Source organism: Sapajus apella, unplaced genomic scaffold, assembly GCF_009761245.1.
Source record: "Sapajus apella isolate SASKATOON/1434 unplaced genomic scaffold, GSC_monkey_1.0 scaffold50, whole genome shotgun sequence".
In the NCBI taxonomy this organism is placed as follows: Eukaryota; Metazoa; Chordata; class Mammalia; order Primates; family Cebidae; genus Sapajus; species Sapajus apella.
In genome coordinates this window covers 11,888,623-11,916,504 of record NW_022436990.1, presented here as the reverse complement: position 1 = coordinate 11,916,504, position 27,882 = coordinate 11,888,623, and the positions used below count along the sequence as shown (strand labels likewise).

Genomic DNA, 27,882 nt, shown 5'->3' with positions numbered 1-27,882 from the left:
GAGTTTGAGATCAACCTGAGCTACATGGCAAAACCCCGAAAACCCATCCCTACTAAAAATACAAAAATTAGCCGGTGTGGCCACATGAGTCTGTAGTCCCAGCTACTCTGGAGGCTGAGATGGGAGGATCACCTGAGCCAAGGAGGTCCAGGCTGCAGTGAACCATAATTGCACCATTGCACCAGTGCACTGCAGTCTGGGCAACAGAGCAAAACCCTGTCTTAAACAAAATCCTCCCCCAAATAACAAAAAACTCAGCTCAAACATTACCTTGTTTAAGAAACCTCTATATCCCTGAATTATTTTGACTCACTATTCTAGTAGCCTCCTTCCCATGCTTACCTCTTTTTTTTTTTTTTTTTTTGGGGACTGAGTTTTGCTCTTACTGCCCAGGCTGCAGTGCAATGGCGCAACCTTGGCTCACTGCAAACTCTGCCTCCCAGGTTCAAGTGATTCTCCTGCCTCAGCCTCCCAAGAAGCTGGGATTACAGACATGCGCCACCACACCCAGCTAATTTTGTATTTTTAGTAGAGATGGGTTTCTGCATGTTGGTTAGGCCAGTCTTGAACTCCCGACCTCAGGTATCTGCCTTAACCCCAAAGTGCTAGGATTACAGATGTGAGCCACTGAGCCCGGCCCTTTTTCTTTAATCTTTTTTTTTTTTTTTGAGACTGGGTCTCCTCACTCTTGTCACCTAGGCTGGAATGCAGTGGCACCATCTTGGCTTACTCCAGCTTCAGCCTCCCTGGCTCAAGCAATCCTCCCACCTCAGCCTCCTAAATAGCTGGGACCACAGGTATGTGCCACCATGCCCAGCAAATATTTTTGTCTTTTTTGTAGAGATGGGTTTTCCCCATGTTGCCCAAGCTGGTCTTGAACTCTTGGCAAAGTGCTGGGGTTAAAGGTGTGAGCCACTGCACAGGGCTTTATCTCTTTAAGAGTTATTACACTGTATTTACATCATCTGTATACTGATCAGTAACACTCATACTAAACACTGCAAAAACAATACTTCCACATAATGAGTATTCAATAAATTTTTGCTTTACTCATTTCTATTTTTTGTAGAGACGGAGTCTCACTGTGTTGCCCAGGCTGATCTTGAACTCCTGGGTTCAATCTATCCTCCCACCTCAACCTCCCAAATAGCTAGGACTACCAGTACATACCGCCAGGTCTCAAACTCCTGACCTCAAGCAGTCCTCCTTCCTTGGCGTCTCAAAATGCTAAGATTACAGGCATGAGCCACTGAGCCCAGCCCATTTATTTATTTATTTAATAGAGGTGGGATTTCACCATGTTGGTCAGGCTGGTCTTGAACTCCCGACCTCAGGTGATCCACCCACCTCAGCCTCCCAAAATGTTGGTATTACAGGCATGAGCCACTATGCCTGGCCCATTTATGTATTTTTTAAGAAGTATTGATTGGCTACTATTTTTCAGGTGTTCTTGTGCTCCCTGCTAATCCACTGTGAACCAAACAGATTATCTCTGCCTTCACAGAGTTTCTAGTCTAATTTCAGGCAAATTACTTTGTACCAACCTCTCTGGCTTCATTAGTATTTTGTCTCTATCTGTCTTGAAAACTACCTTTCTTGAAACTTCAAGTGTGCTCCCTATTTAAAGAATTCCAATGGAACGTGTCTATGTTCATTTTAACCATGGTTATATAAATATCAGTAATGCAGTTGGTACGGTTTGACTCTGTGTTCCTACCCAAATCTCATCTCCAGTTGTAATCCCCACGGGTCAAGGGAGGGAGGTGATTGTATCATGGAGAGGATTTCCCCCATGCTATTCTCGTGATAGTGAGTTCTGAGGAAATCTGATGGTTTTATAAAGGGCTCTTCTCCCTTCACTTTCTCCTCTCTCTCTCCTGCCTTCATATAAAATGCACTTGTTTCCCCTTCTGCCATGATTGTAAGTTCCCTGAGGCCTCCCCAGCCATGCAGAACTGTGAGTCAATTAAACCTCTTTTCTTTATAAATTACGCAATCTCAGGGAAGTTCTTTATAGCAATATGAAAATAGACTAATACAGCAGTCTTTGGCTTCATTCTTCCTAGACCATAGAGTCATTCATTTATCTGTAGGATTGTAGCCTTGTAGAAGGGAAGGACCTGTGCCCCTCTTGTTCAAAACTATACCCCAAGAGTCTGGGAAAGGGTAGATCTTCAAATGTTTGATGAATAACTCAAATTTAGACTACACTAATATGAATATTTTTCCTTCATGTCAATCATTTTTATTAGTTGTTACTGTGATTATACCAGTTGTCTCCTAAGGTTTAATGACCAGAACTTCCCTGAGTTTTAAGAGTAAAGAATGCCAATGTTTGTTCCTCTGTTGGAAAAATATTTTGTAAACTCTTGATGTTGTGCTTTGGTTCATGATCCTGATAACACTCTGGAGTGAGCTTCTAGAATCTTGTCCTCTGTAGATGATGAACTCACCCAAGCTGCATTATCACCTACAACTCACCTAACTGGAACTCTTTCCCTAAACTGTGGCTGAGTCATTTCCTCTCTTAAAGCTCAACTTTGAAACATCCTATTTGTTCTGTCCTTTCATCAGTCCTGTTCATGCCTCCTCCACACCCATAAATTCTCCCAGTTTCAATCTATTGCTGATAATCTTCAACAATGCCTGTTTACCAGCCTGTGCAACAAGGGGAGACCCATCTCTACAAAAAAACAAAACAATTAGCCAGGTGTGGTGGCCGGTGCTTGTAGTCCCAGCTACTTGAGCCTGGGAGGTTGAGGCTGCAGTCGGCTGTGATCACACCACTGGGTGCCTAGCCTGGGCAACAGAGCAAGATCCTGTTTCAAAAAAAAAAAAAAAAGAGCTGAGCATGGTGGCTTACGCCTGTAATCCCAGCACTTTAGGAGGCCGAGGCAGGCGGATCACTTGAGGTCAGGAGTTGGAGACCAGCCTGGCCAACATGGTGAAATCCCATCTCTACTAAAAATACAAAAAATTAGTCGGGTGTGGTCATGGGCACCTGTAGTCCCAGCTACTTGGGAGGCCAAGGTGTGAAAATCTCTTGAACCTGGGAGACAAAGGTTGCAGTAAGCCAAGATCGCACCACTGCACTCCAGCCTGGGAGACAGAGCAAAACTGTCTCACAAAAAAAAAAAAAAAAAAAAAAAAAAAAAAAAAAATTGTTGGCCATGCTGATTTTGAACTTCAGGTGATCCGTACACCTTGGCCTCCCAAAGTGCTAGGATTGCTTATTTATATCTTTGATCAGTTTAGAATTTTAGAATGTTTTTATTTTCTCTTAGCTAATCTTAGACACTGGGTGCTTATACTATTTTTGACCAGAAAGGGATTTGTCACAGTTCACATTCATGTATTATGTCAACAAAGGTAGGTTAAGGAATTCCAGGCTTTTAACTAAATCAGGAGTAGATAAAATCCGGTTGTTTTCTTGCCAGTTATTACAATACCTGATGTTCAACGAGTGTTGACCCTACTTCTAAGGACTATATAACTCCCTGTAATTACTCACCCCGAACATACAGTTTTATATCTTGCTGACTAGGTACCTGGCATCCTTCTATCAAGGAGTTCAAATAAATTCACAAACACTAATCTAGTCATCTTTTTGGCATCATCTGCAAAGGCTATATGAAGAAAGAAAGCTGAAGAGTTCTTGGTCACTTCAGTAAGTCCTTAGTAGAAGTTCTCACCCTTTACATCAGTGAGTGTATATGTGTATTTGGAAACTAGAAAGTCTCCGTGCACAGTTCTGCCTAATGCCATCCTATTAATGGGTTCAATATTACTGTCTCTAGCTCTCAAATCATTTACATGTTTGAAATTATTTTTAGATAGTTTTGGGGTGATCCACTCCCTCAGGGAAATGATACAATATTTATATTTATAAACAGAACAAACAAGTATTAGAGCACAGAGGAAGATCTTTAAGAAGAGCTGGCTTGTGGTCAAAAACCAAAGGAGCAAAACATTATGCAGGTGGAACAGAAAGGAGGCAGCTTTGACCTGCACCATGCTTTAACCTGCCAAATTAAGATCTACTTCTCATTATAGTGATTGGTTATGGGTAAGAAAATTGCAGAAACACAGGCAGGGCACTTGAACCCTTCAGATAATGCATTGTGAGGAAAAGGAAAAGGACCTTCACATATTTTTTTTTTTTGAGCAAGCTCCTATTCCATCTCCCGACTCCAAAAATATATTTAATATATTGTCCTCGGATAGAGGATGTATCAGATATTAAACTGATAAGAACAGATACTATGCTTGATCTTAGCCAAAAGGCTGAGAAGTGATGGACCTTCACAGATTATAGAAAATAGCAAACCTTTAGGAAACTCAGCGTGCTGTATAAAATTTTAGTCCAAGTTCATTCTGTAGCTGTCTCCAGGGTAATATGAGTCAGAAAAAAAATAGGCTGTGATAATATTGTATAATAGTTAACTCATAGAGATGTCAGAATTGAAAAGGAAAAAAGAGCTTGCCTGGAGCCAAGTCCTTCCTGGACATTGGCTAAGAATGAACAACCAGGTCTGTAAACATAAGAGCAAAATGACTGGAAAATGTGACTGGTTGGGAAATTGCCAAAAGTTTGCTAGGTAATAATTTAACAGGCTTGGTTTGTCTCTCATTGAAGCAGCAGGGGAGAGTGTTCCAAAGAATGACACCAGACATAGACACCTGGCCCAGTAAATCTCTGGTGAAGACAGTGTTCCTTTGGAGAGTGTGTTAAATTGGCAAAAATTCACAAAAACATATTTTTTATAAAAACATATTTTTAAATGATGGTAATCTTTAGTTTTGGCTTTCTATTAATAGGCTAACCTAAAGTACATGCCAATTACCTCACAAAAAAAGACTGAAGAATTATAGGCATTTAAAATAACTCCTACTGTTCTTGCTTCTTTTGTTTTATAGTTTTTAGTATAACAATTGGATATTTTAAATTGTGTTGTACAGTATTGTGCATAGACTTTTTTGGGAGGGGGAAACGGAGTCTTACTACATTGTCCAAACTGGTCCTAAACTCCTGGCCTCAAGGAATCCTCCTTCCTAAGCCTCCTAAAATGCTGGGATTACAGGCATAAGCCACTGCACCTGTGCCTAGACATTTTATACTTAACTGTTTTTTTTTTTGTCGTTGTTTGTTTGTTTGTTTTTTTAGACAGAGTCTCGCTCTATCACGCCCAGCCTGGAGTGCAGTGGTGTGATCTCAGCTCATTAAAACCTCCACCTCCCTAGTTCAAGTGATTCTCCCACCTTAGTCTCCCAAGTAGCTGGGATTACAGGCACCTGCCACCAAGCCTGGCTAATTTTTTTTTTTTTTTTTGTATTTTTAGTAGTGACAAGGGTTTCACCATATTGGCCAGGCTGGTCTCAAACTCCCAAACTCAGGTGATCCACCCATCTCGGCCACCCAAAGTGGTGGGATTACAGGTGTAGCCCACCATGCCCGGCCCCACTTAACTTTTTATTTTGAAGAATTTCAATCATGGAAAAACAACAACAATGAAAATCTAATGAACTGCAATTACAAGATTTTGCCATTCTTATTTTATCTCCTCTACTTTTTTCTGTGTGAAGAAATGTTTAAATACCAGACGTTACGTTATTTTATTAGTACATAGTTCTCTAAGTATCTTTAACAGATTAGGAGTTTTTGCTTTTTTTAACAAAGTGCAGTACCATTATCAGACCTACAGAATTAATGGTAATTCCTTTATACAATCTAATCCTCAGTCCATATTTATTTGATTTCTCCCAGTATCTCAAAAAACCATTTTTTTAAAGAGCTGGTAATTTCAAATCAGGATCCAAACAAAATCCATACATTTTATTTGGTTGTTATGTCTTTAGGTCTTTTTTTTTTTTTTTTTTTTTAATGTGCCTTTCTGTGACCTCCTCATTGTCATGCCTTTTATTTATTGAAGAGACTGGATTATTTATCCTGGAGAATTTCCCATATTTGGATAATTACAACCTTATGTTATTCAATATATTATTTCACCTCCATATTTTCTATTATTTAAAATCTAATATATTATTGCATCATGAATTAATTAGTAATAAAAAAGAAGCCGGCATGGTTGCTCATGCCTGTAATCCCAGCACTTTGGGAGGCTGAGGCGGGTGGATTGTGAGATCAAGAGATCAAGATCATCCTGGTCAACATGGTGAAACCCCGTCTCTACTGAAAAATACAAAAATGAGCTGGGCGTAGTGGCGTGCGCCTGTAGTCCCAACTACCCGGGAGGCTGAGGCGAATTGCTTGAACCCGGGAGGCGGAGGTTGCAGTGAGCCAAGATTGTGCCACTGCACTCCAGGCTGGCGCCTGGTGACGGAGCAAGACTCTGTCTCAAAAAAAAGAATAAATAATAATTTAATAATTTGTTCAGGCTGGGCGTGGTGGCTCATGCCTGTAATCCTAGCACTTTGGGAGGCCGAGGTAGGTGGATCACCTGAGGTCAGGAGTTCAAGACCAGCCTGGCCATCATGGTGAAACCCCATCTTAAAAAAATAATAATAATAAAATAATTTGTTCAGCAGCAATAGGTAAAAAAGAGAGAAAGAAAAACTAGTAATCTAAAACTTTTGGTAGAGATGGGATCTCACCCAGGCTGGCCTCAAATTCCTGGACTCAAGCAGTTTTTCCACCTTGGCTTCCCAAGGTGCTAGGATTATAAGCGTGAAACACCATACCCAGCCCATATTTTTTATTAAGTTTTTATTTTCTTGGCAAAAATGCTTATTTGAGGATACAGTAGACTTCCTATGGCATCACACTAGGTGACACATAATGTCTAGTTATCTGCATTTTAGTAATGTTACTAAATTTAATTAGCCTGACCTAGCTATTTTTGTCAGCTTTAGCTAGCTAGCTAGCTGTATTCTACATACCGTATTCTACCTTGCTCATTGCAGGGCCTGACCTGCAAAGGAGATTCCACAAGCTGTTTCTGGGAGCTTTATGGTCCTTCCTTTGCAGTCCTTGGCAACAGGGACCCTACCAGGCCCCCTTCCAGTTCCCACTGTGATTCTTAGTTTCATGTTCACTTCTAGTGGGGCTCCTTTTTAAGGTGATGACTTAGTGATTTCTGGGTTTCTTGGTTCTGGTAGTGCTCTCAAGCCCCCTTTTTCTAACCTCCACTTCTGCCAGGACATGCTTTGCCTTGCCTTACACACACACACACACTCTTCCCTCTTCCTCCCACTCTCTACCCTCCCTCTGTTCTTGTTGCTACCATAGTTTGGCCCCACCCATTAATTAGTGTCCTAGAGTTCCAGGGGACATTTTTTCACCAGTTTTGGGTAGAGATGTTGTCTGTAGGTGTTTTCTTTTGCTACCCTAGTTGTTTTCACTGTTTTTATGAGATTTGGGAAGATCCAAGAAGTACTCTGCTGCCATCACCACTACTTTCTTTGCTTCTCTTCACCCTTACATTTTTAAATTTTAAATTGTCTGCTCTTTCTCCTAATGTGATATATTGTAGCCCTAATTTTAAAAAGATTTTCCTTGACCACTATCGAAGTAATTATGACATTTTTACTAGTCCAAAGATTGTGAGATACAGAAGTGTAAATTTAAGTATGTTTATCCTCTTGGCAACAGTTGGGCAGGCTCTTGTCTGACATTTAAATTTATTTACATTTTTAGCTGGGTGCAATGGCTAAGGCCTATAATTACAGCACTTTGGGAGACCAAGGTGGGAGGATTGGTTGAGCCCAGGAACTCAAGACCAGCCTGGGCAACATAGTGAGACCCCTGTCTCTACAAAAAATAAGAAAAAATTAGCCAGGTGGGCTGGTATATTCCTGTAGTCCCAGCTCCTCAGAAGGCTGACATGAGAGGATCTTGAGTCCAAGACTTCTAGGGTGTAGTGAGCTATGATCACACCACTGTACTCCGGCCTGGGTGACAGAGACCTCATCTCAAAATAAAACAAAACATAATTCATTTTCAGAAGAAGCTGTAATATGTTGCTACAGTTTATTGTGAAATTCAAAGTACCATAAAGTGCTTCTGGGCTAAGGGCAACCAAGCAGGCCACCTGGAAGTCTCTGTGTTCTACTCTGACAACTGATCTGAATGAGGATGGTACTGAGTTCAGATATACCTCTGTAAACTTGGCTTGGATAACATTTGCCTGGTATGTTTTATTTATTGCAAGTGGAAAGAATGATTAGCTGAACACTCTAAAAGAGCAAATCAGACTTAAGAATTTTGGAAGTATTACTTAGCTCTAATCACAAATGTTAAACACACTGTAGTGAATATAGTAATTTAAGCTTTATTGTCCTAAATTTTCACATTATTTTATTGAGCCACTTCTTTCATATTTTAGGCTCCCTGTTGAGATCAACTATGAGAAAATAATCTGTTAGAACTGTACCTTTTGTGGTATGCTCCAGGGCTTGTGGTACGCTCCAGGGTTAAGAGCTGAGCTACCAAAACATCATATTAGCCATTAAAAGCTTTCATAGCTGGGCACGGTGACTCACACTTGTAATCCCAGCACTTTGAGAGGCTGAGGCTGGCGGATCACCTGTGGTCGGAGTTCAAGAACAGCCTGACCAACATGGAGAAACCCCATTGCTACAAAAAATACAAAATCAGCTGGGCATGGTGGCAAATGCCTGTAATTCCAGCTACTTAGGAGGCTGAAGCAGGAGAATCGCTTGAACCAGGGAGGCGGAGGTTGCAGTGAGCCGAGATCACGACATTGCACTTCAGCCTGGGCAACAACAGGGAAACTCCGTCTCAAAACAAAAAAAAAAAAAGAAGCTTTTATGTACAGGGCACAACAGGTCAGAGCTGGATTTACACTAGTGAATGAGGAGTGAAATTATACATCCATGGTCCTGTTACAGCCATCATTGAATTAGTCTTGAGGCAAACCCAAAGATAATGAGCTTTGGGTGTGAGCGCAGACTTGAAAGCCACACTAAATGAAACTGGGTCTTCCTCAGCCATTTCACTGAGTAACCTTCGGTAAGTAACGAAATTTTCACATTTGTAAAGTGAAGATAAAAACAGTCTCTATCAGTGATGGGCAGCTATCAAAAAAAAAGTTTCTGACTCACAGAGCTATGAGGAGGATTAACTGGATATAGTTAAAGCATTCAAAACAATGCCTGGCACCTAGTAAGCACTGTAGGCACTTCCTATTGTTACTATCCTCTGTTCCTGAGTTGGTGAGTTGGGTGGTATGAGCATATTATATTACCAAGAGTGAGTAATAATGCCTCCCAAGTTAAATCAGTGGAAGCCTTTCACGGCCACCATCAAACACTGGGAGGATTAATGACTCATTTGTTTTTTGTTTCTTTAAATGTAGAGGATTTTTTTTATTGTTGTTGCTTGTTTGGTTTTTTGAGACAGCCTTGTTCTGTTGCCCAGCCTGGAGTGCAGTGGCATCTCAGCTCACTGCAGCCTTAACCTCCTGGGTTCAAGTGATCTTCCCACCTCAGCCTCCCAAAGCACTGAGATTATAGGTGAGAGCCACGGAGCCTAGCCTTAATGTAGCTTTTACTTTTTTTTTTTGAGACGGAGTCTTGCTCTGTTGCCTAGGCTGGAGTGCAGCGGCATGCACTTAGCTCACTGCAACCTGTACCTCCCAAGTTTATGCAATTCTCCTGCCTCAGCCTCCCAAGTAGCTGGGATTACAGGCGTGAGCCACCATGCCCAGCTAATTTTTATAGGAATGGGGTTCTGCCATGTGTGGCCAGGCTCGTCGCCAACTTCTGGTCTCAGGTGATCTGCCTGTCTCAGCCTCCCAAAGTGCTGGGATCACAGGCATGAGCTATAGTGCCCAGCCCTAATGTAGCTTTTAAAAGCACTTGATTTTAACTCAGGAAACACTTTATTTAATTAGGAAGATCTTAACTAAAATAGGTGTAGTTTTTTTTTTTAATTCTCCCCCCCCCCCCCCCCTCCTGCCCCCCCTCACACCCCCCTCCTGGCCAGGTGTAGTTTTATGGTATTTTTTGGGTGTATTTTTAGGGAAAAATTCACATAGTAATTATTTTTTCCCAGGCAATATGAACATTAGAGTAAAAGACTTTGTAATGTTGAAACAAATTAATGGCACATAAATCATGGACAATTGTTTTATACAAAGTCTCCATAATCCCAGTACTGCACTTAAATTCACTTATAGTCTACCAGTCAACTTATCAAAGATACATTTTGTGTAAAGTCAGATTCCTCTGCATCTTCATTTTATTTCCTGAGACAGGGTCTCTCTCACTCTGTCCCCAGGCTGGAGTGTAGTGGCCTAGTCACAGCTTACTGCAGCCTCCATCTCCCCAGGCTCAGGTGATCCTCCCCTCTCAGCCTCCCAAGTAGCTGGAACTACCAGAAGGTACCACCATGCCTGGCTAATTTTTGTATTTTTTGTTGAGATGGGGTTTCACCATATTGCTCGGGCTAGTCCTCCACATCTTAGTAAGCTTTCATTTATTTTTATTTTTTTACAGTGAAAGAAAGTTTATTAGAGAAGTAAAGAAAATTGTTCTCATTGATTTTTTCTACTGTAACACAAAGCTAAAGGAAGCACTGGTAAATTAATTTTAATTCTAAATTCCTTTGATTTGATTTGAACTTAAAATGTGTAACATGGCACTTGACCTTAAGAATACTAAAAGATTTATCATATGAACACTAATGCAGTGCTGTTAGGTGATCACTACCCATTAAATGAAGAGAAAAATGTACTATATAAGAAAAACCTTTGTCTTTGTATGTCTTCCACAGTTTTTTTGCTGTTATTGGATTTATTAATTTTTGAGACTATCATAAAACAATTTGGACTTAAATTGTGTCTTGGACCAGAATTTGATAAGACTTTTTGGTCAGTTTACCAAAATGGCTTTAGATCAAGATCTGACAGCCACATGAAGCTTTATAAATTTTTCAGATACACTACTAGAAAAATGATAGAACAGTTTTCTTTCACAGTTTTCATTGGGAATCAGATATCTAGTAAGAATTAACAAAATTAGATAACTCAAGAAGTACACAAGTTAAATATATCAGAATACAGAACATCTGGTTTGAAATTTTTTTTTTTGTTTGTTTGGTTTTGTTATTGAGATGGAGTCTCACTGTGTCAACCAGGCTGGAATGCAATGGTATAATCTCGGCTTACTGCAACCTGCACTTCCCAGATTCAAGCAATTCTCCTGCCTCAGCCCCTCTAGTAGGATTACAGGCACCTACCTCCATGCCCAGCTAATTTTTGTCTTTTTAGTAGCAACAGGATTTCACCATGTTGGCCAGGCTGGTCTCAAACCCCTGACTTCAGGTGATCCACCCGCGTCAGCCTCCCAAAGTGCTGGGTTTATAGGCATAAGTCACCGTGCCCGACAGGTTTGAAATATGTTTAATTTGAGGGGAAAACTTGATTCACTGTTAATTAAGAATGGGAAGTAATCTGTAGTAATCCTAGTTCTAAACCTCTACAGTTTCTCCTTTGTAACATCACATATATCACAACTCATTGCAGCATCATTATAGCCCCTCCTGGGAGCATCCCAGGCACAACAATCTCTGGTCCCCACTGCCTTTCTCTAAAAGTAAGATATTGGATATTCTGGTTAATCCAAAAATCTGATGAAGAGTTTTCACCACTAAGCACAAATATGTCACTTGTGGCTAATTTATAACAATTTAGAATAAGATTCCTCATACAGGGTGTTTTTCTTTGCCATCTCTAACCTATACCCACAGTTTGTCAAAGTGAATAATTCCCTATTTTAACATTATTTTATTTCATTTTATTTTATTTTTTTGATATGAGGGTTTCACTCTGTTGCCCAGGCTGCAGTGCAGTGGTGCGATCTCTGCTCACTGCAGGTTCTACTCCCTAGGTTCAAGCAATTCTCCTTCCTCAGCCTCTCCAGTCACTGGGATTACAGGTGCACATCACCACACCGGGCTAATTTTTTTGTATATTTAGTAGAGACAGGGTTTTGCCATGTTGGCCAGGCTGATCTCAAATTTCTGACCTGAAGTGATGCACCTGCCTCGGCCTCCCAAAATGCTGAAATTACAGGCATGAGCCATTGCGCCCAGCCAACATTACTTTAAATATCTAAATAAATTACCCTTGGCACTAGAACCAAATAGAAGAAAGATAATTTTAGAAGAAGAAATTTTATTTTGATGTTGAGAGAGATTGTTGTCTTCATTATGAACAGTAATGGGAAGCTTGGGTCTGCTTGCAACTAGCTTTTCTGTCCAAAGAGTGGGAGGTAGAATATGATGATCCAAATTACTTTTAAATTTAAATGTAGGGCAATAGATAGCAACAACAGCCACACAAACATGGACACACAGGTACATACACACTCCGGCCATTACCACTTTGTATCCTTTATTTTATTTTATTTTATTTTATTTTATTTTATTTTTTAGAGACAGGGTTTCACCATGTTGGCCAGGCTGGTCTCAAACACCTGACCTCAAGCAATCCACCCGCCTCAGCCTCCCAAAGTACTGGGATTACAGGTGTTAGCCACTGCGCCCAGCACTTTATATCTTTTTAAACTGTTCTTACTTCTTGCACCATCAGGAGATTCTGCTATTCAGTTCCTCTCTGGCAAATGCTTGATTGACAGTCTACTCTCAATCTCTCCATCCCCCACTCCACAGACACAGAGATGACTAAGGAGTAAAAATAAAACAAGTACTTTCGATCAATCAATGTAATGGTCTATTTATAGTATATAAATTCCTCATCCTCAGTTTTTCTCCCCAACCTGGATCATATTCCTGTAAAAATCTTAAAAATCTTTATTTCACCTCCCTAATTTAAGATAGAAAGTCTGACTTGAACTTCTTTGAAAATACAATACCCCTTTCAATAAAACGTTTGGCTTCCCTCTGCTTTATGAATGTATACTTTAAAGTTGCAAATAACTACACTTATTTGGATTTAAATTGTATCTCAGACCAGAATTTGATGAGACTCTTTGGTCAATTTACCAAAATGGTTTTAGATCAAGATCTGACAGCCATATGAAGTTTTAGAAATTTTTCAGATGTAGCCGGGCACAGTGGCTCATGCCTGTAACCTGTAATCCGAACACTTTTGGAAGCCCAGGCAGGTGGATCACCTGAAGCCAGAAGTTTGACCAGCCTGGCCAACATGGTGAAACCCCGTCTTTACTAAAAATGCAAAAATTAGCCGGGCATGGTGATGCACGCCTGTAATCCCAGCTACTAAGGAAAAGAGGGGCAGGAGAATCGCTTGAACTCAGGAGGCGAAAGTTGCAGTGATCCGAGATTGCATCACTGCACTCCAGCCTGGGCACAGAGCGAGACTCTGTTTCAAAAAAGAAAAAAGCAACACACATACATAAGTGTTTAATGCCAAATTAATCAAATATGGTTGAAATATTTGTTGAGTGACCCAGGACTTTAACAGAAAAAAGAAAAAGTTTCATCCAAAGCTACTTCAAATATATTTTGAATCATAAAGGAAAGATTTTGAGTGAGTGAGAGAGGGGTGCTGAACAGGGAAAATAGGTAGAATGAGTGACAGGCTTCTTGAAGTCAAATTTCAGTAATCTTAGGACTATAGTAGGGAGAATCTGTTGGGAAGACAATCTTACCTACACTGGAGAGTAGGATGAGGAGAGAAAGAAGGCTCTGGAGTGTTTCACATTTTCCTTATCTCATTTAGTCCTCACAATAACTCGGCGACAGAGTTAGCATTATTCCCAGTTGACAGATGAGGAAACTGAATCGTTGTAGAATTCAGGTAAATTCTGAGGCAAAGAAACAATGTTTTTGTTGTGTACAAACATAATATATATTACAAACTGAGGGAGGTGCTCCAAATTAGATGAAAATTGGCTACTGATCAGTATTATTTCCTCCCATTTATGGATGGAGAAATTCAGAAACTGCTAGATTATTAATACTTGGAAGCTGATGGAATGAATCAATATGGCATGACAAAAAGAATCTTGCAGTTGCCATTTCCATGTTTCCTGTGTTTAAGATATGCTGATTAGATACTCTTAGCACATCCATTTTGAGAAACAGCCCATATTTTAAAGACGTGGCATTTAGAAATGTCACAGTAGGCCGGGCGCGGTGGCTCAAGCCTGTAATCCCAGCACTTTGGGAGGCCGAGGCGGGTGGATCACGAGGTCAAGAGATCGAGACCATCCTGGTCAACATGGTGAAACCCCGTCTCTACTAAAAATACAAAAAATTAGCTGGGAATGGTGGCACGTGCCTGTAATCCCAGCTACTCAGGAGGCTGAGGCAGGAGAATTGCCTGAACCCAGGAGGTGGAGGTTGCGGTGAGCCGAGATCACGCCATTGCACTCCAGCCTGGGTCTTAAGAGCGAAACTCCGTCTCAAAAAAAAAAAAAAAAAAGAAATGTCACAGTAAATGAAACTGTAGCTTCATTATTTAGGGTAAACATTTATTTTGCAGCTGGATAACTTTGTAAAATTATATAATTTAAGTCAACATTTTTTTTAAACAAACTGTATGTATGTGATGTATATATGTATGTGAAACAAAAAGTAACACATCGCTTAAAATTTGGGAAATTTAAAACCAAGTAACAATATAAAATAAATATTGCCCCTAATCCTACTATCTAGAGTTAAGCAAAATGCGTCTTACTATAACCCTTCCTTTTCTATTTATTATGTCATAGAGTGCTGGACTTTGCAGAGATAGGGTTTCTAAATAGTAGCTCACAAGTGCTCTAAGGTGTAGGAGGAACACATTATATGTCTAGTAATTTTTTTTTTAAAGACAGAGTCTCACTCTGCTGCCCAAACTAGAGTATAGTGGCATAATCATAGATTCCGGACCTCCTGAGCTCAAGCAATCTTCCTGCCCCAGCTTCCTGAATAGCTGGAACTATAGGGAACAGCCCCCATGCCCTGGTTTTTTTTTTTTTTTCTCTCTCATAGAGACAGGGTCTTGCTATGTTGCCTGGGCTGATTTTGAACTCCTGGGCTCAAACGATCTGCCCACCTCAGCCTCCCAGAGTGCTGGGATTACAAACCTGAACCACATACCTGGCCCTGTTAGTTTTTAAAGAAAAAAAATTGTAGAGATGGGGACTTGCTATGTTTCTCAGGCTGGTCTTGAACTCCTGGCCTCAAGTGTATGTCTTTTTTTTTAGAGTCTCACTTTGTCTCCCAGGCTGGAGTGCAGTAGTACGATCTCAACTCACTGCAAACTCCACCTCCGGGGTTCAAGTAGTTCTCTGCCTCAGCCTCCCGAGTAGCTGGGATTACAGATGCCTGCCACCATGCCCAGCTAATTTTTGTATTTTTAGTAGAGATGGGGATTCACCATCTTGGCCAGGCTGGTCTTGAACTCCTGACCTTGTGATCCACCCACCTGAGCCTCCCAAAGTGCTGGGATTACAGGTGTGAGCCAGTGGGTTTTATCACGTGTAATAAACTGTTTTTTTTGTTTGTTTGTTTTTTGAGACGAAGTCTCACTCTGTTGCCCTGGCTGGAGTGCAGTGGCGCAATCTCAGCTCGCTGCAATCTTCACCTCCTGGATTCAAGCGATTCTCCTGTTTCAATCTCCTGAGTAGCTGGGATTATTGGTGCGTGCCACCACGCCCTGCTAATTTTTGTATTTTTTGTAGAGACAGGGTTTCACCATGTTGGCTAGGCTGCTCTTGAACTCCTGACCTCGTGATCTGCCCACCTCAGCCTCCCAAAGTGCTAGGATTACAGGCATGAGCCACTGCACCTGGCCAATAAACTGTTAAATGTAAGTTAAGTATTTCCCTGAGATCTGTGAGTTGCTCTAGCAAATTATCAAACCTGAAGAGGTTTAATAATTTATCCCTGATTTATGTCCAGTTGGTCAGAAGTATAGATGACAACCTTCTACTTGTGAATGGTGTCCGAAGTAGGGGCAGTCTTATAAGACTGACCCCTCAACCTGTGGGATCTGACTTTAACTTCAGATGGGTGGTTTCAGAATTGAATTGAGTTATAGGATACCCAGCTAGTGTTCAGAGTAAGAGAGTTGGAAAATTGCTTTGTGTGGAAAATACCCAGACATCTGGACACGCAAATGTGTTTAGTGTGAGTGTAAAGAGAAAAAAGTTTCTTTTTTCCTTTGCAAGTTCAATGATTTTTTTTTTTTTTAAGTAATGTCAACCTAAAACAACAGAGAGTTGCTCTCAAAATAAATGCATTTATTTGGGAATGAATGACAGGTTATAATCTGGGATTGCATGGTATCACAGATCATGCCTGAGGAGATTATTGGGCAAAGGGAAACTTTTATTATTCTATTAAGTATGTATGTATTTTCATTTTTTGTTCTTTTTTTAGAAGGGATGTCGCTCTGTCACCCAGGCTGGAGTGCAATGATACGATCTTGGCACACTGTAATTTCTACCTCCCGGGTTCAAGCGATTGTCCTGCCTCAACCTCCCAAGTAGCTGGGACTGTAGGCACACGCCGCCACACCTGGTTAATTTTTTTTGTATTTTTAGTAGAGACAAGGTTTTACCATGTTGGCAAGGTTAGTCTTGAACTCCCGACCTCAGGCGATTTGGCCTCCCAAAGTACTGGGATTACATGCGTGAGCCACCACTCCCGGCCTACGTATTTATTTTTGAGACAGGGCCTGGATCTGTTATCCAAGATGGAGTGCAGTGGTGCCATCTTGACTCACTGCAACCTCTGCCTCCCACACTCAAGGAATCTTCCCATCTCAGCCTCCTGAGTAGCTGGGACCACAGGCTCATGCCACCACACCCAGCTAATTTTTTGTAGACATAAGAGTTTCACCATGTTGTTGAGGCTGGTCTCAAACTCCTGGGCTCAAGCAATTGGCCCACCTCAGCCTCCCAAAGTATTGGGATTATAGGCGCCAGCAACCTTGCCCAACCTAGGGAAAACTTTTAAAGGAAAAATTAGGAAGGTTACATAAGGCTACAAGTATCAATAATGAGGGTGGTACAGTCCAAAGTTCAGCGGGCAGTACTGGGTAGACATCCTGGCAGAAGATTTTTTATGTAAGGATGTGGTTTTCAGAGAGTCCTTGTTATAGTTTTCATTATAAGCCGGTGTATGTGACATCCCCTTCTTAATGGCCTCCCCACTCCACTTTGCTTTGGGTTTGGCATTAGTGACTCCATTTGGGTTCTGACAAACTTTCACATAATTTACAAAGTTGAGCAAATATTACCACAATCCAGTGTTAGAAGATTTTTTTTTTTTTTTTTTTTTTTTGAGACAGAGTTTTGCTCTTGTTGCACAGGCTAGAGTGCAATGGCATGATCTTGCCTCACTGCAACCTCCACCTCCCAGGTTCAAGCAATTCTCCTCCCTCAGCCTCCCGAGTAGCTGGGATTACAGGCGTGTGCCACCACATCCAGCTAATTTTGTATTTTTAGTAGAGATGGAGTTTCTCCGTGTTGGTCATGCTGGTCTTGAACTCCCGGCCTCAGGCGATCAGCTGCCCTCAGCCTTCCAAAGTGCTGGAATTACAAGCATGAGCTACCACGCCCAGCCAGAAGATTTTTTAAATCCCCAAACAAACCCCAGCCTTTCTTCTCCTGGTCCTGGTAGCCACTAATCTACTTTCTATCACTATAGATATGCTTTTTCTGGACATTTCTTATTAGTACAATCTTATGATACGTAGTATTCTATATCTGGCTTCTTTCACTTACCATTTTTAAGGTTCATACATTTTGTTCCCTTTCATTGTTGAATAGTTTTCTACTGTACAGATACGCTATATTTTGTTCATCTATTCATTAGCTGATAGACATGTTTTCATTTCTCTTAGGTATATACTTAGAAGTAGAATTGCTGGATAATATGGTAAATTTGTGGGTTTTTTTTGAAAACTGCCAATTTGTTTTCTAAAGTGTCTGTAGCATTTACAGTCCCATCAGCAATGTATGAACATTCTAGGATCTCCACATCCTAGCATTTGTTACTGTCTGCCTTTTTTATTATGGCCACTCTAGTGGGTGTGAAATGGTATCTTACTGGAGTTTAAAACCACATTTGCATTTTCTCAGTGATTAAGGATGTTGAACGTTGTTTCGCATGCTTATTTGCCATTCATATATCCTCTTCAAATTTATTTCCAAATCCAGTCTGTTTTTTTAATTGTGTTGCTTGTCTTCCTTTTATGAATTCGTTTTTTTTCTTTTTTTTGAGATGGAGTTTCACTCTTGTTGCCCAGGCTGGAGTACAATGGCGTGATCTTGGCTCACTGCAACCTCTGCCTCCTGGATTCAAGCAATTTTCCTGCCTCAGCCTCCTCAGTAGCTGGGATTTCAGGCATGTGCCACCACGCCCAGCTAATTTTGTATTTTTAGTAGAGACTGGGTTTCTCCATGTTGGTCAAGGCTGGTCTGGAACTCCCGACCTCAGATGAACCACCTGCCTCGACCCCCTGAAGTGCTGGGACTATAGGCATGAGCCCCGGGGTCCGTACCATATTCATTTTAATAACTAAAAGACATAGCTGGGCGAGGTGGCTCACACCTATAATCCCAGCACCCGAGCACTTTTTGGAGGCCGAGGCAGGAGGATTGCTTGAGCTCAGGATTGCTTGAAGACCAGCCTGGACAACATGGCAAAACCTCATGTCTACAAAAAATACAAAAATTAATTGAGTGTGTTTACATGTTCCTGGAGTCCCAACTACTAGGGAGGTTGAGGTGGGAGTATCACCTGAGCCAGGGAACAGCAAGACTGCAGTGAGCCATGATTGCACCACTGTACTTTGGTGACAGAGTGAGTCCCTCTCCGGAGGGGGTGGGGGGAGACATGAAGTTGGTGTTCACTTTAGCAGTTCTCAGCTTGTAGTATCTGGGCTTGCTCCATGTTTCACTATTTATAATGTTGTTATAAACATTTTTATGCATATAGATTTTAATTATACTTTAGGATAAATTCCCAAGACTGGGATGCTTGAGTTAAAAGATAAAAGTATTGGCTGGGTGTGGTGTCTCACGCTTGTAATCTCAGCACTTTGGGAGGTTGAGGCTGGTGGATCACCTGAGGTCAGGAGTTTGAGACCAGCCTGGCCAACATGGTGAAACCCTGTCTCTACTAAAAATACAAAAAAATTAGTTGAGCATGGTGGTGGGCGCCTGTAATCCCAGCTACTAAGGAGTCTGAGACAGGAGAATCACTTGAACCTGGAGACGGAAGTTGCAGTGAGCCAAGATTGAGCCATTGCACTCCAGCCTGGGGGACAAGAGCAAGACTTTCAAAAAAAAAAAAAGAAAAAGGATAGAATCATTTTCGTGATTTGCTAATGCATTCTACCAGGTTACATGGCAGAAAATGTATAGCAATTTTAAAAGACCAATAAAAATGTATAAATATACATATCTGTTTCCCTGTAGACTTATCAGTATGTTTTTCCTAATTTAATATGAGAAAGGTGGAAAGGAAAGAAGTCAGTGTGCAGATTTTTTTTTTTTTTTGAGATGGAGTTTCGCTTTTGTTGCCTAGGCTTAAGTGCAATGGCACAGTCTCAGCTCACTGTAACCTCCGCCACCTGGATTCAAGCAATTCTCCTACCTTAGCCTCCTGAGTAGCTGGAATTACAGGCACCCACCACCATACCTGGCTAATTTTTATATTTTTATTAGAAACAGATTTTCACTATGTTGGCCAGGCTGGTCTCAAACACCAGACCCCAAGTGATCCACCCACCTCAGCCTCCCAAAGTGCCTGGATTATAGGCATGAAACACCGCACCCAGCCTTGTGCTAAATGTGTTTACAATAATTATGTCATTTGCCTCATTTAATTTTCTGCATCACTCAGTAAGGTAGATATTACTCCCAGTTGACAGTGCAAGGGCTGGGTGCCATAGGCTCTGGGATGATGGCCAGAGAGCAGATACCAAAGGTCAGGTTCTGGAATATTGCCCAAGCCAGAGCTAGAAGAAGAAATCCAAACCAAGTCACAGAGAGGCCAGAGAAGGAATGGGAGCCAGGGCACTGCATCAAATGAAGGGAACAAAAACCCCAGAAAGCCTGAATAAGTTGGGAAATGGGAGGACGTTTGGATGAACTCTAAATTCTAAAACACATCTTTTTAGTGACTTTTTTTTTTTTTTTTGGTAGAGACAGTGTCTCATTATGTTGTCCAGGGTGGTCTTAAACTCCTGGCCTCAAGTGATCCTACTACCTCAACCTCCCAAGTGAAACTAGGATTGAAGGCATGAGCTACCATGTCTGGCCATTAGTGACCTTTCATGGGATCCAGCCAGGACTTTGAGTGGAATAGGTTCATTTAAAGACACCAGAAGAGAATAGTTACTAAGACATTTTAGAGTTCATCAATCTATCACATTTATGTTAAAAAAAAAAAAAAAAAGTTACTACATTTGCATACATATTTGCATGATATACAGAGAAGGTCTAAAAGGATATGCATTAAACTTAAAAACAGTGGATATATCTTTGGGAAAATGAATGGGATTTGGGCAGGAATTAGGATATGAGGGTGTTTATATGTCTGCTTTGTTAGAATACTTGTGTGACTTTTTTAAAGGAAAAGTTATTGCTAGAAAAAGTTTTAATTCATTCTTTCATTTATTCAGTAAACATTTATTGGATGATCACTGTATATTAGGCACTGTGCGAGGATCTGAAGTAAGGTAGAGATTCTACCCCCCAGAAGTTCATGTTCTAGTATAGTGTTTTTCAAATTTTGACTCAGTCTTGTTAGCAAGTTCTGAAATTAAAAATCAGTGGGTCATAATATTTTACTATTATCATTATTATTATTATTTTTTTTGAGACAGAGTTTCACTCTTATTGCCCAGGCTGGAGTGCAATGGCGCAATTTCGGCTCACCGCGATCACAACCTCCACCTCCCGGGTTCAAGCAATTCCCCTACCTCAGCCTCCTGAGTAGCTGGGATTACAGGCATGCACCACCACGCCCAGCTAATTTTTTGTATTTTTAGTAGAGATGGGTTTCTCCATGTTGGTCAGGCTGGTCTTGAACTCCTGACCTCAGGTGATCCACCCGCCTCAGCCTCCCAAACTGCTGGGATTACAGGCATGAGCCACTGTGCCGGTCATATTACATTATAACCCATGGTATAAAATAAAATATCTGTGAGTCCATACTTAAATAAATTTTTAATTGAGTAAATAAACAAATAGCCTGGGAAACATACCAAGACCCATGTCTGCAAAAAAAATTTTTTTAAATTAGCAGCAGATGGAGGTACATGCCTGTGGTCCCAGCTACTCAGGAGGCTGATGTGGGAGGATCACTGGAGCCCAGGATCTCAAGGCTGCAGTAAGCCACAATTGCACCACTGCACTCTAGTCCGGGTGACAGAGCAAGACTCTGTTTCAAAACAAATAAAAAACAGTGACAGGTCATATTGATAGTATGTGCCCTTGACATGATACAGTGAAAATGGCACTTTACCTCTGTGTTCTTTCTTCCAAAAAGATATAACTTCTGTTTAATAATAAGAATAACGTGAGACAAATCCCAATAGAAGTACATTCCTTAAACTACCTGACCAGTACTCTTCAAAACTCTTCAAGGTGTATCTCTGTACATCATGTAAATAATGTAATACATATATTACATTTTACATTTACAATATATATATATATTTGTATACTGGGTCACAATGTAAAATCTTTCTCTTACAGTCACAGCTTTAAAAGTCTAAATTACTTTTTTGGTAGGGGATCTTAACATGCAATAAAATGGTTGTTATGTAGACCATAGACAGGATTATCGCTCTTTATAGTTGGGAAGAGAGGATTGGAATAGGCAGGAAAAGCTTCACTGGGGAAAAGACAACATGTTATCATGATGACACTGGTTAACCCTTATGTAGCACTCACTGTGTGCCAGCTGCCTAGCCTGTTCTAGGAGTGTTACATATCCTAACTTCTTTAATCCTCACAACAACCTAGGAAGTGAGTACTGTCACTGTGACCACCGTACAGAAGACTGAGTTCAAATAGATTAAGTATCTTGTCCAAGGTCACAAAGCAACTAAGTGGTAGAGCCAAGCAGTCAGACTCCAGTTCATGCTGTGGACTGTTACACTATACTGTACTGGTACTACATGTTTTCTGGGTAGAAATTTGCTTTTTAACTTTGGAGATTTTATTTAAATCACTTTTTAGGAGGCAAAAAAGAAATGTTTTTGTCTGATATTACCTTAGTGTTTGTGTGTATGTATTACAATATTATGATTTGGGGGTACATAAAAAGCATTTAGAGCTAGAAAGAATGTTAATTATCATCAAATACCATTTTCTTTTTATTTATTTTTTTTAGACAGACTTGCTCTGTCAACAGGCTGGAGTGCAGTGGCGCAATCTTGGCTCACTGCAACCTCACCTCCTGTGTTCAAGCGATTCTTCTGCCTCAGTCTCCCGAGTAGCTGGGACCACAGGCATGTGCCACCACACCTGGTTAATTTTTTTGTATTTTTAGTAGAGACGGGGTTCACCATGTTGGCCAGGATGGTCTTGATCTCTTGACCTTGTGATCTGCCTGCCTCGGCCTCCCAAAGTGCTGGGATTACAGGCATGAGCCACCACGCCTGGCCCGTTTTCTTTTTTTGAGACAGAGTTTTGCTCTGTCACCCAGGCTGGAGTGCAGTGGTGCAGTCTTGGCTCGCTACAACCTCCGCCTCCCAGGTTCAAGCGATTCTGCTGCCTCAGCCTCCCAAATAGCTGGGATTACAGGCACCTGCCACCACACTGGTCTAATTTTTTTGTATTTTTAATAGAGACAAGGTTTCACCATGTTGGCCAGGCTGGGTTCGAACTCCTGACCTCAAGTGGTCTGCCCACCTCAGCCTCCCAAAATGCTAGGATTACAAGTATGAACCACCGTTACCAGTCTTATCATTTTCAATTCTAAATCTGCATACTCTACTTTTTGTTTTCTCTTTAGAGACAGAGTCTTTCTCTGTTGCCCAAGCTGGAGTGCAGTGGCTATTCACAGGCATGATCATGGCGTACTGCAGCCTCAAACTCTTGGGCTCAAGCAGTCTTCCCACCCCAGCCTCCCAAGTAGCTAATAATATGGATGCATGTACCTGGCTACATACCGTACTTTTTCATGCTGTGATTTGTTTGGCATTTTCTAGATTAATTGTGCAGCAGCATTAGAAAAGAGAATAATGACTTGATCACATCCAAAGCTATCTGAAGTTAATGCTCACTAAGCTCAAGTGAACATTTGGCTGGGTGCCATGTCTCACGTACGTGATCCTAGCACTTAGTGAGGCCAAGGCGGGTGGATCACTTGAGTTCAGGAGTTTGAGACTAGACTGGGCAACATGGTGAAACCTTGCCTTTACAAAATGTACAAAAATTAGTAGTCCCAGCTACTTGGGGGCTGAGGTGGGTAGACTGCTTGAGCCTGGGAGGTCAAGGCTGCAGTGAGCTGTGATTGTGCCACTGCACTTCGGCCTGGGTGACAGAGCAAGATCCTGTCTCAAAAAACAGAACAAACAAAAAGCTTAAGTGAACATTTAATGACACTGATGTACAGAGTGACACAATGTGATAGATTAAAGACAGCATTATATTATGAGTCAGGGGAGCAGAATTCAGGACTTCACTCTACATCTCTGATCAGTTTTCCCATCTACAAAATGAAGGGAGTACACCTCAGGGATGACACATATAAGGTGCATACATTGCCACTTCCTGCTTCCTTACCAACAACTGACAAATAATCACACATGTCATCCTTTTGTTTTGAACCTGGAAGCAGCTCCAGAATCCTTCCCAAAGCAGCTATTACAGTTAGTCACAGTTGACACCCAAGTGGAAACCCATTTGCCATCTTTGGATATGACAATCTGTAAAGACTCTCCTAGGTCTAACTCCCAGAAATATGCCATCGGAAATATGATACCTGCTGAATTCAGCGTGTATTCAGCCTTTTCCATCTCTTTTCTCTGGGCATTAAGTTTATATTAAGTGGGTGCTAGGACATGGATCCGATGATACTCTACTGTTTTTTTGTTTGTTCGTTTGTTTTGTTTTTACTTTATTTATTTTTTGGAGGTGGAGTCTCACTCTGTTGCCCAGGCTGAAGTGCAGTGGCATAATCCCGGCTCACTGCAACCTCCGCCTCCTGGCTTCAGGTGATTCTCCTGCCTCAGCCTCCCAAGTAGCTAGGATTACAGGTGCCTGCCACCACACCTGGCCAATTTTTTTTGTATTTTCAGTAGAGAATGGGTTTAACAATATTGGCCAGACTGGTCTCGAATTCCTGTCCTCCTGCCTCCGCCTCCCAGAGTGCTAGGATTTCAGTTGTGAGCCACCATGCTTCGCTTTTTTTGTTTGTTTTTGTTTTTGAGACAGAATTTCATTCTTGTTGCCCAGGCAGGAGTACAATGGCGTGATTTGGGCTCTCTGCAATCTCTACCTCCTGGGTTCAAGCAATTCTTCTGCCTCAGCCTCCTGAGTAGCTGGGATTAAAGTTGCCTGCCACCATGCCCAGCTAATTCTTTTTGTATTTTTAGCAGAGATGGGGTTTCACCATGATGACCAGGCTGGTCTTGAACTTTTGACTTCAGGTGATCCACCCACCTTGGCTTCCCAAAGTACTGGGATTAAAGGCATGAGCCACCACACCCAGCTGGTTTTTTGTTTTTGTTTTTGTTTGTTTGTTTGGTTTTTAGAGATAGGGTCTTCATCTGTCACCCATGCTATAGCTCACTGTAGCAATCGGTTCACTGTAGCCTAGAATTCCTGATCTCAGCCTCACCCTCCCAAGTAGCTGGGATTACAGACATGGACCACCAAACCAAGCTCAGTTTTTTTGGGGTGTGTGTGGTTTTTTTTTGTTGGTGTAGAGGCAAGTTGTCTTATATTGTCTTGGCTGATCTCCAACTCCTAGTGGCAGGTGATCAACCCACGTCAGCCTCCCAGTGCTGGGATTACAGGCATGAACCACCTCGCCTGGCCCCATATTCTACTCTGAGTCTACCAACCTCACTAGTCTTGAAAGCATGTTCATGCTAATCCAAGGAAAATGCTTGTTTGATTCCTACTGTAAGTAATCTTAATCTTCTTTTCCTCTTGGGGCTTTCTAGATTCTGTTGCTAGGGCATCCTAGTACCATTTGTGTAACACTTTCCCCTATGAAGTTGCCTTCTTTCTTCTTCTTTGGTATATATACATGCATTCACACAAGCTTTTGGGTGTAGCATCTCCTGACTTCCTTCCTGGTCATCAAAATATCTTCCCCAGCTCTGTGCGTGCGTGTGCGTGTGTGCGTGTGCGTGTGCGCGTGTGCGTGTGTTTGTGTGTGTGTGTGTGTCTTTAGAGATAGGATCTCACTCTGTAGCCCAGGCCAGAGTGGGCATGGTGTGATCATAGCTCACTGCTGCCTCCAATTCTTGGGCACAAGCAGTCCTCCCAACTCAGCTTCCTGAGTAGCTGGGACTATAGGTGCGCACCATGATGCCTGGCTTTTTTTTTCCCCCGCTTTTTGTTGGTAGAGATGACATGGCCTCTCAAAGTGCTATAGGTATGAGCCACCGCACCTGGCCCGTGTGTGTCACTGAATGCAGATAGTCGTTTTTTGTTGTTGTTTTGGTGTGTGTGGATTTTTTTTTTTTTTTTTTTTTTTTTTGGTGAGACAGTCTCACTCTGTTGCCCAGGCTGGAGTGCAGTGGCATGATCTTGGCTCACTGCAACCTCCACTTCCTGGGTTCAAGCGATTTTCCTGCCTCAGCCTCCTGTGTAGCTGGGATTACAGGCATGCGCCACCATGGCTGGCTAATTTTTTTGTATTTTTAGTAGAGATTGGGTTTCACCACATTGGCCAGGCTGGTCTCGAACTTCTGACCTTGTGATCTGCCTGCCTCGACCTTTTAAAGTCCTGGATTTACAGACATGAGCCACACGCCTGGCCTGAATGCAAATAGTTTAAAACAGGAAGTTCATACCTGCTCCCTGACCACTCCCAACACTTGTCTAAGCATATTCCTTCTTACTGTCCTATCTCAGTTTCATAATTATTTCATCTCCCTCCTCCTTGATGATTAATAACCATGATAGGTGCTTACAGCATTCATCTTTAGTTCTCGGATATTTCCTGTCTCTTGAGTCTCCACATTGTTTATTTTGGCGTTGTATATTTTATAGTAGAACTGGTTTACAGTTGTGTTTCTCTAGTTTTTTTACCACTGCATCATGCTACAGTTAAAACTGTCAAATGTTTAAGAGCATGCAAGAAAAGAAAGATGTGCCGGGCGTGGTGGCTCAAGCCTGTAATCCCAGCACTTTGGGAGGCCGAGGCGGGTGGATCACGAGGTCAAGAGATAGAGACCATCCTGGTCAACATGGTGAAACCCCGTCTCTACTAAAACTACAAAAAATTAGCTGGGCATGGTGGCGCGTGCCTGTAATCCCAGCTACTGAGGAGGTTGAGGCAGGAGAATTGCCTGAACCCAGGAGGCGGAGGTTGCGGTGAGCCGAGATCGCGCCATTGCACTCCAGCCTGGGTAACAAGAGTGAAACTCCGTCTCAAAAAAAAAAAAAAAAAAAGAAGAAGAAAAGAAAGATGTATCCAAGTCTTAAGAAGCCTTCATTTACTCTTTTCAAAACTTGCATCCTAATGAGTATCAATTCAACATGTCCTTATTTGTCATCTCTGCTCTTGAAGTCAGTGGTAAGGAATGCTGTGCTTGTATGGTAGAAACCAATTTGATCCCTTGATGTAATACCTCAATGAGATCTTTTTACATCTCATTTTACCACTTAATGCAAGCAGGACATTTAAAGGCAAAGGTTTGGCCATGAGTACCTTTGAGACATTTTTTTCCTTTTACCTGGCAGTTGAAATCCAAGGTGTAGGAGTATAATTTCAAACTATCATAAAGATTGTTTTTAAATAACTTTGCTGAAAGGGAGTAAAAGAAAGGATGGTAATCTTAACTTCCTGGTAACCTGCCATAATTTACTGACAATAATTTGTGAGGCAAACAAAAGCAGCACTTGATACCAAATGATTAAACACCACAGAGTATGTTGCAATCCCACCCACAGCCATGAGCTTATCTTCCTGGAAAAGGGAGTGAATGGCCACAGGCTTCCCTCATGGCACAGCTGTTATATCCCCAGTTGAGCTGGTCTGGATAACATCCTGTTCTGTACAGGGAATGGACACAGCAACCCCAGGCTTGGCCACACTGGGGCTGGCTCTTTACAGCTTAAGAGTTTAGAATTGCTGTAAGATAACCACCCGTCTGATAGGGCTTAGGAAATGAGATGAGCTGGGAGGACAAAATATATATATATATAAAACTTAGTCGAAGTATTATACCATAATGTTTCCAGTTGCAGCAAGGAAATAATACAGTTGACCCTTGAACAACACAGGTTAGAACTGCACAGATCCATTTATATGCAGGCTTTTTCCAACCAAACACAGATGGAAAATACAGTGTTTGTGGCATGCAAAACCCCAGTATATGGGGGGCTGACTTTCTGTGTATGTAGGTTCCACAGGGCCTACTGCAGGACTTGAGTATGCACGGATTTGGTTGTACTCAGGGCAGTCCCGGAACCAGTACCCTGCATGCCAAGGGATGACTGTAATGAAAACAGCTCAGTTGTAAAGTGAACATTCATTGTAGACCTGCCCCTTTGCTAAGTGCTGTTTGTGTTACCTTATCTCACTCTCACACCTCAGATGTAGCCATCCCCCTGGAGTTCAGAAAACACAAGCAACTTAAGAGTCACATGGCAGGTATGTGGCAAAGTCAAGACTTGAGCCAGGTCTGTCTTACTCAAGTCTGAGTTTTTAAGCAGTGCATTCTCCTATCTCCTCAAGCAAGCAATATCCCCAAAGAAAAATACTTGCTGGTTTCCAGCTTGCCT

At 41.6% G+C, this 27,882-nt stretch overlaps 1 protein-coding gene, 1 long non-coding RNA gene and 1 other non-coding gene across 10 annotated transcripts in view; 1 reads left to right on the top strand and 2 right to left on the bottom strand.

Annotated features, from left to right (window-relative positions):
- The window catches only part of AP4S1 (adaptor related protein complex 4 subunit sigma 1), a 64,147-nt gene that overhangs the window by 5,430 nt on the left and 30,835 nt on the right, over positions 1-27,882 (top strand). The window contains exon 1 of one of the 8 annotated variants that reach the window (XM_032242620.1): positions 24,957-25,047. The exons of the other annotated variants lie outside the window; for them this stretch is intronic. The gene's annotated coding sequence lies outside the window, so the exon portion shown is untranslated. Of the gene's footprint in view, positions 1-24,956; positions 25,048-27,882 lie in introns of those variants that run through there. 8 annotated transcript variants of the gene reach the window in all.
- LOC116526386 lies at positions 4,097-4,296 on the bottom strand. The gene has a single exon (XR_004258126.1). It is a non-coding gene; the product is annotated as a U2 spliceosomal RNA (small nuclear RNA).
- LOC116526313 lies at positions 4,167-27,252 on the bottom strand. The gene is made up of 3 exons (XR_004258087.1): positions 27,242-27,252; positions 9,082-9,085; positions 4,167-4,260 (listed from the first exon to the last, which is right to left on the bottom strand). It is a non-coding gene; the product is annotated as an uncharacterized LOC116526313 (long non-coding RNA).